Source organism: Meleagris gallopavo, chromosome 14 (genome assembly GCF_000146605.3).
Source record: "Meleagris gallopavo isolate NT-WF06-2002-E0010 breed Aviagen turkey brand Nicholas breeding stock chromosome 14, Turkey_5.1, whole genome shotgun sequence".
In the NCBI taxonomy this organism is placed as follows: Eukaryota; Metazoa; Chordata; class Aves; order Galliformes; family Phasianidae; genus Meleagris; species Meleagris gallopavo.
This window is the reverse complement of record NC_015024.2, coordinates 9,643,892-9,653,643: the sequence shown is the minus strand read 5'-3', so window position 1 is coordinate 9,653,643 and position 9,752 is coordinate 9,643,892.

The following is a 9,752-nucleotide window of genomic DNA, read 5'->3' as shown; positions in this document are numbered from 1 at the left end:
GAGCCTGACTCACCGCAGAGCAATGCCCAGGCAGCGTCCCATCCTTTGTGTCATTTCCTAGGCTCTGTAATGTTTAAAGGAAACACGTCTTTGGCAGACAATGTTTTCCGGCCCACCAGCTAGGATGGAAATAGCATTTTTTCCAATGAGTCTTTCTTGACTTTGTCATCAGATAAATCACTCGGGTGCATTTCCTCATTCTTAACATGAAAGGGTGATGCATACAATGGTGATAGGAATGCTCGGTGGGGAAGGGACTTCAACAATCCAATACATAGCATGGGTAACACAGGCACAAGGGCACTGCGAGGTCCTCTAGCACTGTGCAGAGAGTGCAAAGAGCACAGGGCTTGCTTGCAACACCCAAAAAATCACAGATCCCAACTCCTACACCTCACTTCTCTGCTTGGGAAGCCCTGGAGCACTGCAGGGCATAGGAATAAGCCATGGCACAGCAGGGACTGAGCCCCAGCATGAGCCACCAGCTGTGCATCAGCTCATATCCCATTCCTTCTCCCACTGACTGGGCAGCACTGCCCTGACTTCTAGGTGAAACAACAAAAGACCAAGGCTGGCAACCCTGACCACAACAACAGTGTTGGAGTTTGATGACCTTTAGGGTCCCTTCCAACCTAAGCCATTTTATGATTCTATGATACCAATGTGGAGGCAAACAAGCACTGCTGTTAGATCTGACCTCCTAGTGATCTAATGGACTCCCCAGCAAGGCCTTATGAAATTCCAGGCCAAACTGTGCCCATTATAGTAATTACTGCATAGTTAAAAAATAGCAATTGGCTATTTAGAACACTCTAATAAACATCTCATGGAGAATTTCATGTTCTTTAATTACTGTAAAGTACCTGTCCCTTTGGTGGCACCTTCCAACCTGAATGTATGTGATAATTTGCATCTATTCTTTTACATTGCAGCATATTAGAAAAGCAGAGAAATTAGAAATAAAATAAAAGCAGAGTAGTTCTCATGCTGAGAATTAGGGCCTTCAGGCAGAGAAAACCCGAAGAAAAGCAGGTGCTATGCCAGCTTTTCCCATCTCTCTCTGGAAAGACCAAATGCTGCAGCACCCAACCCAGCCCCAACCCCCGATGTGCTCTCATTCAGCCCTGTGCAGCCCCTGCGACTCCCACCTTAGGACTCAACCACTCAAAAAAAAAAACAACCCACAAAGCTAAGCAAACCATGCTGACCACTGTGCATCACCAGGAATTAGGGCAACACCTGCCTGGAGCTCATTTCCATGGACACGATGAGAGCTGCGGCCGAATCCAGCTCCGAGAGCCGTAACCCCAGCTGTGCTCTCCAGCTCGCTGCCTGCCTTATTAGCTCTAAACAGCATCCTTATTTAACACACTTCAATTTAAAGTGGAATGGATATTTCTTCCTTCAGAAAGTCTCACCTGCCTCTCAAATGGCTCTTGGCATGCTGCCCATTCTCGCTCTCGTTTTGCCTTTAACAAGGCAAGCCTCGTTCCTCTCAAATGGGAAAGAGCTGGCAGGGATTGATTGAAAGTTTGGAGTCCTTCCCCCTCCCTATCCACTTAGATACCACAAGAGCCCCCAGATCTGTATAGTTTCCTTGCTGCCAGGAATGCAAAGCTTTTGCCAGCACGTCTCCAGGTCCCTCATCATGGAAACCTGAAGCTGAAACATCTAACAGAAGCACCAACAAAGATTGGTGCAGAAAAGAAAGGGGGGAAGATGTGCATTGTTCGCAGAGCTTGCCTGGCCCCCTGCTATTCCTGCCCCCATCTTTTCTTCTTCCAGTGCTGTCACCTCAGCACATCACAGCCCAACGTAGAAATATCTGAAACACTGATTTTTTTTCTCCTTCCCATCCCCAACCACGCTCCTTCTGCAGGTAGCTTGAAATGCAGACATCCAAGAGAAAAGAGCATCATTCACCACTCCCACTTTCCTAACAAGACCTCATTACAGTGCAGGGAAAACTTGACCCCATCAGAAGTGTCAAGCCAAGGACCCACATTTATTCCACACACGATCCTCTCCGCCTATAACTTAGCAGATGCTGCCAGGAGGTTATTCTTTCTCTCTTTGATTGCCATAGGGAGTAAGCTTTTTTTTTTTAACAAAGCTATTTTAAAACAGATGCTTAACTTTCTATGCTATTTTAAATGATGCACAGAAGGAAAAAAGCCCACAGCAGTGCTAGGGTTTAGCACAAAGAGTGGGTGAGCTGAAGCCTGTGAGCTCCTACAGAGAGGTCTTGGCCACAGGCATCCACAGGTGTCTAGTTAGAAGAAAACAGCCCATTTGGATCAGAAGATGCCCATTTAGCTAGAAGTTTTCACATTAAGAATATATTAAGAATTGCTTAGCAGATCTGCAAAAACCCATACTCACCTCCAACACTGCAAACTCTCAGTGAGGTGAGGAGTGGGGTGGAGGAAGGCTCCCACCTTTTGGGTCCTGGTCAGGGCTGTGACCTGGGGGAGAGATCCTCCACAGCTATAGGAGGGAAGAATTAGAAATGCCCAATAGTCACTTTGAACACAGTGCTCTATATCCAGAGAACTGATTTCCACCTCCATCCTTGGTGGGAGCCCTGGACAGCCTGATCTAGTGAGTGGCAATCCTTCCTCTGGTAGGATGCTGGAGCTCAAAGATCTTAACGATCCCTTCCAACCTCAGCCGTTCTACAATTCTATGATCTCCAAAAGAGTGAGCTAGGAGCCACAAGACAGCAGCAGCTCCAGGGACTCCATTTGCATTCGCACAGTCATCTGGAGGGACTGCTGTATGCTTATTTATTATTTTGCTACGCAACAGATTATAAACCCAATCTCTGAAGTTACAGTCAGTGTTTATCTGCGGTGTTTGATTATTACAAAGTTGTTCACGCTCAGCAAATATATTTTCTGATAATCAGCTGGCATTTGCCTTATAGACATCTGTGTTATTAAACACACACAGAGAAGGGATTTATGGATTGTGGTAGAAAATGGCCCTCGTTCCATCTCTAAAGTATTTATTTGGCTTCTCCATCGAGGTGTGCTACCATGGGGCAAACCTTCATCCAACCCAGAGAGATGCTCTCAAACTTCAGGAAAACAAGACCACACTTCCTGCTCCACCTGCTGCATTGCTGCCGCTGTCTGGTGCTGCATTAGCTTCCCCTCACTGCGAATGGAAATGATCCCCTGTTTAAACGGGATGAAGAGAAGTTTGCATCAAAGGCACCTTAACTCAGTCAAACACACCTTGGAGACTTCCCCGCCTGTGACTGTCAGGGGTAATAACCACAGCTCTGATCAAACAAAAGGCCCTTCAGACCCGCTTAGTCCCTGCAATCGGCAGGTTCATGTCACCTCTCCAGCTGTCAGGAAAGAAAGTATTTAAAGAGGTTGAGTCAGAGGGAAACAGGGATGCTGGGCTGTGCAAGGGGAAAGAATTTCCCATCAATGGGATGTTGATATGATGCACTTTATCAGTGCCCAAACACTTTGCTGTATGCTCTGGCAACACCCTCCATTTTTCTCCTGACCTGGCAGGAAAGGAGGGTCAGCAACAGCAGCATTGATGGTAGCTAATTCAGATGGAAGAGCAGGGCTGTCACAGCTGTCACTGGCACGTCAAACGCTGGCTTTTCTATCTCATAACCCTCTCCCACAATCTCTGACCACAGCCACACCCAGCAGCAGCGCTGCTTTCCCCGTGGCTGTGTCCTCCCACCCATAGGTGAATTCTTCCCCCTCAAGTTACCCTGTGAGCTTCCCCAGGTTAGGATTTCTCCCCTGGGGAATGTAGGGAGGGAGGCAGTGGGATGTGATGGCACCCTACCACAGCTCAGTTCCCCCTCCTCTGCTGCCCCACCCTGAGTTGCAGCATTAAAAGGATTACTGAACAAAATGATGGGAGAGAAGGGATTACCGGGCATTATCAGCCTGATCCCCTCTTAATTAATTACTGGTCAGACATATGAAAGGATGGTTTTGGCACACCCCGTGACAGAGAAATGAAATGGGCAACTGGAGGCAGCTAAGGAAGGCTTTGGTAAATGCCAACACTTCTTTGCCAATGCAACTTTCTTCCCAAAAAGGGCTCTTTTAGAGAGCGCTCCCTGGTGAGCCGCTGGCACAGGCTGCCCAGGAGTGGTGGAGTCACCGTCCCTGGAGGTGTTTAAGAGAAGGATAGATGTGACACTGTGGGACAGGGTTTAGTGGACATGGAGGGTGGGTTGACGGTTGGACTTGGTGATCTTAGTGATCTTTCCAAGCTAAACATTTCTACGATTCTACGAACATCTGTGCTGCTTTTGATGAAGTTCGGCACCTTTGCAACAAAGATTGCTTCCCTCATAGCATTCGCTTTTTGCTCTTCCTTATACTTGTGTGTTTTGGGGGCGTTAGAAGCAAAACCAGCTCTACCCAAAGCCCGGGAACTGGAATTGACCCCACTTTACTGTGGACCTTAAGATGGACCTTTCCTGGCTGATCAAGGAACTGCCTCCTAAGCTAGATTAGGACCACTAGCCAAAGGTATTCTTGATATTCATATGGATAAAGGCAATGATCACAACAATCAGCAACTCCGCAAGGAGGGGAAAGAGGAGGCTTGTTGTTTCAGCTCTACTCTCAAGAAGAAGAGTTAAAAGAAGATCTGTTCAGGGACACCTGTTCAGATCTATCAAGGAGACTTTGTAAAGGCCTTTTGATATCCAAAGGGGGCCAAAATGAAAAAGACAACAGATTCTTCAGCTTCTTTCTGTTGTGATAGGAAAAGGGGAAATGGTTTCATACTGAATGAAGGAGCTTTAGACTGGATATAAGGAAAATACTTATTGCAATAAGGCCAGTGAGGCACTGGCACAGGCACTGCCCAGAGAGGTGGTGGTGCCCAATCCCTGGAGACAGCCAAGGTCAGGCTGGATGGGCTGTGAGCACCTGATGGAGCTGTGGGTGTCCCTGTTCATTGCAGGTAGTTGGACCAGGCGACCTTTGAGAGTCCCTTCCAACTCAAATGATCCTATGATCTCATTTGCTGTGTTTCCTGGCCTGAAAGGAAGGGCTGTTCATATCCCTCCCAAACCACTGTTTACTGGAACTGACCAACTGTTTTATTGTTGTTTTATTTTGTCAGTTCTAAGGGCTGCATCCCAATAAAATGAAACACAGCAAACGAATCTACAGCACCTTCAGATCCGTACAACAAAGGAAGGCAAGGCAAACTGCCACTAAACACTGCTTGTTTAAAAAAGATCAGCTAAAATTATTTACAGGTCTTTAACAAAATTCTGCCTATTTAATCCCCTGGCCACTGTACTGTAAAATGACCGAGAAGGAGCAAGACACAGAACTGGAGGGACCAGCCAGCATCACCAGCCAACACTCGGGCTCTGCTACGGCTGCATTTTCTACCATACGTTTGTGCAAGCAATGAAATAGGGATGGTAACAGTCCTTTGCTTGCTTCAGGAGTGATGAAACCCCAGTGGGGGACCCTCAGGACCTTCTTTCTGCTTCCAACAGGGAGTTTCTCAATGGGCATCTTTGCAGCCCCTGGGACAAGCAGGCAGCTCCAGCATGTAAGCTCCATTTCTGCCTGGCAGACAGATGTCCTTTGCTGCTCTGCACAGAATAGGTTAAAGGAAAGGAAGAGCTAGTGAAATTTCTGAAAAATATCAGCATGCTGGTTTTGACAAATGGACAAATTGGAGCCGATTTGGAATGCAGATGTATGTAAACACGCATGAAATTATCCCGTCCCTCCTGCATAATGCCGCCTCGCAGCCACAAAGGCTCTGAGTGCTCTGGCAAAGCCAGGCTGGTTAGATCCATTCAGATCAGGGAAAAGAGACTGGAAAGACAATGGGCAAAAGGGTGAGAGAAGGAGAGGAGATCTCAACATTAAGTTAAACAAAGCTCTCTCTGGCAACAGGGTTAAGGTTAGGGTTAGAGCTGGGGTTTGGCTCTGGGGCTGCAGCTGCTGGTTTGCAGGAGCCCACAGGTTGAGCTGAGTTTGTAACGTACATGCACCCTTATCAAGGCAGGACACACCAGTGTGCTATTCTGGGTGGCTAATAATGGGCAAAGGAATGAAGAGGAGATGGAGGAGGCAGACCAGGAAGCAGCTGTACAACGAAGGGACATCACTAGTAGCATTTCTGGCCTTCACATGCACAAACAGTGTGATGTCTCTCAAGTTCAGATGCACTACATAGGGCCTGAGGTGGTTTTATGGGAAAGGCAAAGGGAGTTTCAGCCCTCCTTCCCACCTATATGTCTAAGAATCAAAGAATATCCTGAACTAAAACACACTCTGCATTCTCTGGGCCATGTAACCAGGGCTCCTCAGTCCATAACCTCTTCACAAAGGCACAGGACAGTAAAGGTCAGGTTACAATCCTTTGCCCAGTGTCAGACTTTGACTCCTACTGGATAGAAACTCAAAGTCCCAACTCCTGCTGCCTTGTCTTAACATTTCCTTTAGTACCCTCCTTGGTTGCTGCCACAGCAATTAGTTTTGTGCCACCCTTTTCTCACCAGAAGCCATCTAGCAATGTGTAAGTTGTCACTGGGAGAAAGCCCCCCAGGAAAGCCCCCTAGAGGCTGTACATAAAGGTAAACAAGCACCTACACACATAAATAAAGCATGGTAATAAATGTCATAATAATTACCAATGATACAGATGCAGCTGAGCAAACAGCTCTGGATCCAAAATAACAAACAAGCCCCCTGCTTCCTGTGAAAATTGCCCGTGTGCCTTCATTACACACGATCCCAAAGCTCTTGGTAAACAGAGAGGTGATGCCATACAGAGTGGGGAGAGGTGGCAGAATGGCTCTCCTGTAAGGTCACCCCAGAGCCCAGCTTGGACCCAGCACAATCACAGCTGGTGCCCCAGTACAGGTGCATGCCCATGCAGAACATCAGTGCAGAGCTGTACCACAGAGAAAGGTGGAAGTTCATAGAATCACAGAATCATTAAGCTTAAAAAAGACTTCTGAGATCATCAAGTCCAACCATCAACCCATCATCACCACACCCACTAACTGTGTCCCCACGTGCTACATCTACCCTTTTATTGGGCACCTCCAGGGATGGTGACTCCACCCACCAGCTCTCTGGGCAGCCCGTTCCAATGCATTACCATTCTTTCAGAGAGAAAATGTTGCCTAACATCCAAGCTGAACGTCTCCCAGTACAACTTAAGGCCATTGCCTCTCCACTCAGACCCCACCAACTTCCTAAGCCCAAAACAGAGCATATTCCATCACACCAAATCAACTCCAGAGAAGAAGGGAAGGCTTTTCAAGATGAAAATAGAGAGGTATTCTTTGCAAAGCCAAAAATGAACTTTCCCAGCAACTTACTGCTTGCTGGGGACCCTACTTTCATACACTTGAAAAAAAAAAGAAAAAGAGAGGTGAGGAAATTTGGGTATATTTTACCCATCTGCTGTACAGCTCTGATCCCCAACATCCATGATAACGCAGTTGCTGCAGGGCTTCAAGGAACAGCCTCAAGCAGTACTGGGCTGCATCCATCTGGGATGAGGTCAGCACTCTCTCAGGAACATCTCCACAAGACCCTCAGCTGTACAAGAGAGAAATCACATTATGACCAGAATAGATAAGGAAAAGCAGAGCTGGAACAAAGAAGATATCCAAGAACATAAGCACAAGCACTCTCTTCTGAGCTTCAACTGCAGTAAATAAATAAATACATGGATAGATAAATAAACAAATAAAAAGCCTTTGAACTTCCCTTTGATTCCTGAACTCTTCTAGCCTTTTTTTTTTCTTTTTTTTCTCCAGACTCATGGATGCATTTCTAACCTCAGAAATAAAATCCTCCTTTTGTAACAGGCAGTAATTGGCTTTTGGGGAGCAAGGCCACCAGACTTGTCCCCAATCCCATTCACAATTTCAGTCCCATGTTCAGAGCTGGGCTGCCTGGCACTTCTCTCCACAAAAGGCTTGTAGGAGGGGAATCAGCTGTTTCCTTCAGCCACTGCCTGTGTCTGGCTTGATATATTCTTAAATACTGAGGGGAAAAAAATGAAAAAGGCAGTTGACAGAACAGGTTTGTTGGGGAGACACTGATGTGAATTTGATTTCTCTAAGTGGTGCATTGCTCTATTATCAAGACACACAAAGCCATGTCAATCACCTTGTCCTAGCACAAAAGCTAAGAGCTTGGCAAAAGGTTGGCAGCAATAAGCACACCGGTGTGGGTGGCAGGGTGTTATGAGAGTGAGTTCCAGTTTGATCAGAGCTGCTTAGATTATGAGGGTGTTAGAGTGTGTTTGTCATGATTTTAAGTGTTAAACGTTGGAAATGGTATAGAAAGGCTGACATGAAAGAGTCTGAACAACACATCCACGGATGCTTATATTGAAAAGTCTGGGGAGCCAAACACAGATCACAGCTGTGATTTCCCAGTTGTCCTTGGAAAGCCTTCAGCTCAAGCACCTTCCAGTGTAGGATCATTTATTGAGCAGGCACCAATTGCAATGTGGTTTGTCCCCAGGTCACCCTACCTTCAGAGAATGCTTGCACGTGCTGGACCTCACCAAGGATCAGTGGATGGAGGGCAGACTGAGAGGCAGTTATTCTCCTGCCCCAGCACTGGACACCAGAGCTCCCTGCAGAGAGGGGAAATCAATTCCTCTAGGAGGCAATATAGGTAGGAAGCTTATTCATATTCAGGTGGCCTAAACCTGCCCCCATGCTTGTATCCCAAACAGCATGTGCCAGTAAGTATCAGAATGAGATAGGAATTAAGCAGAACAACTGCCTCCAACAAAATCAATCCGGACACATCTTAGTATCTTCTCCAGAAAGAAAAAAAGCACACACAGCATTTATTAAATTATTCTGACTTTTTCTTATTACTGTCTCTCCTGGTTCAGACTAAAGCATTAAAAAGCCACGATGCACATTGATCTTGTGCTATTTCCCATTTAATATTGAAGTACTTGAAGCTCATGGGAAAGGTCATTCTGATCACCTCTCTACCTGAGCAGATTTGGAGTGCACAAATGAACATCCAGGCACACCAATCTCCTGCCCACCATACACTGCTGTTCCCTTTGGGTCAAATACTGCCAGGTTACACTGAGCCTCCTGGTTGGCATTCACTGAAAGATACAAAATGTCCTTTAAAAGGAGACAAAGCCAACATAGAATGGAATCAAGAGGAACTCCAGCTGGACTGTTATCGTGGAAGCTGCCATAAACTGTAGAGGTGAACTCCAAATGAAAGATCACACAACAGGGATCTGGAGGTAAGCAGATGGCTTTTAAAACTGGGAGTCTCACACCAGCTACAAGCAAGTAATTACCAGCAAGTCACAGCTGTGCTGGACCACATGAGCAGGTGAAAATGTGACTATGCTATGGTGTGATCACACTGCCAGCATCCTCCGACACAACTCCTCTTCCCTAGCTAGCCCTAATGCTACCAGATGTAAGGGGTTATTTGATTCAGAGAGATCAGAGTAATTTCTCCTTAGGAGGCCTTTAAAAACAAGGGTGGGAAGGAAGTTAACAAGATGCTCTGAAGTGGTGGATGAGTGTAGCTATCGTTGCAAGAGGTGAGGAGTGCATCCAGACAAATGCAGAGCTTTCCAAAGAGAATGCTAAGGACTGGGGCTGAGGGGGAGGTTTTTTCACTGCTTGCTGACCAAGTCAGTCTTCTCTTGAATGCATCGAGACACGCTGTCCAGAAATGTTGCATCTCCCCCATGATGAATCACTGGCTATAAGCCCC